General features: G+C 71.7%; 1 long non-coding RNA gene across 1 annotated transcript; it reads right to left on the minus strand.

The window, feature by feature from the left end:
• Positions 1-319: 319 nt before the first annotated feature.
• LOC113962825 lies at positions 320-708 on the minus strand. Its single transcript, XR_003532599.1, has 3 exons — positions 670-708; positions 505-579; positions 320-397 (listed from the first exon to the last, which is right to left on the minus strand). It is a non-coding gene; the product is annotated as an uncharacterized LOC113962825 (long non-coding RNA).
• Between the last annotated feature and the right edge of the window lie 238 nt (positions 709-946).

Below are 946 nucleotides of genomic sequence, written 5' to 3' on the forward strand. Positions count from 1 at the left end.
CCGGGGCTGGGCGGGGGGTGCAGAGGGGGGGTCCTCACCGGAGCATCCGCTCCTGAGTTCGGCATCTTCGTACGAGTCGTCGACCGGTGGGGACGGTGAGACACCCCCCAGCACCTTGTTCTGGAGGGAGAAGGGGTGCTCCAAAGGTGCTGCCCCTCCCCAGCGTGGACCTCTTGGGGTCCCCGAGGCGCCTGGAGCGAGCGGGGCCACGGGGACTTTCCCACCCCCGTGTGAGTGAGGTTTCAGTGCCCCTCTGCCATCCTTTGTGCCGCTGCCTGAGTCCCCAGAGCCCCTTCACCCTCCTCCAGTGCCCCCCTTACCCCTCCGTGCAGGCTGGGGGCGCTGGCCGGGCGGCACTCGCAGCCTCTCCCTCCCGCTGCATCCGCCGTCCTGGATCCTGGGGGGAAAAGCGGGACTGGCAGCGGCGTTGCGGGGCGGAGAGGGGTCGGGCACCCCCAGCCGTGCGCGGAGGAGAGGGAGGGTGGCTCGAAGCGTGCGACTCACCCGGGCCGGTCCAGCCCTGCGGGGTCCCCGGGGAGGGCGAGAGGCAGCGCATGATCATGTACTCTGCATCCTCTGCTGCGGGGGGAGCGCCCGGTCACAGCCCCGCCCCTGCGCCCACCGGGCACCCACCGGGGGCTTCCCCCCGCCCTCCGACCCCGCACTCACACGGGGGGCTCTGCAGCCGGGACAGGAGGTCGGACACCGACTTCTTCTTGGCCCGAGCCGCGGCGCTGAGGCTCTCCCGGTCCAGGATGAGCAGGAAGGACCTCAGGTCCGACAGCAGCTTGTCCAGGTCTGCGGAGGGGCAGGGAAGTGCCACCGCAGCCAACAGGGGCTCCCCGATGCCAGGGGGGTGACATGCCCCGTCCCACTGGTGGTGCCCCCGCTCCAGCACCTGCCCCTGCCCTGCACAATCCCACCATTGACAGGCCCGGGGGCACGG

The sequence above is a fragment of the Neopelma chrysocephalum genome, unplaced genomic scaffold (genome assembly GCF_003984885.1).
Source record: "Neopelma chrysocephalum unplaced genomic scaffold, ASM398488v2 Primary Assembly neopelma1_185292, whole genome shotgun sequence".
Classification (NCBI taxonomy): domain Eukaryota; kingdom Metazoa; phylum Chordata; class Aves; order Passeriformes; family Pipridae; genus Neopelma; species Neopelma chrysocephalum.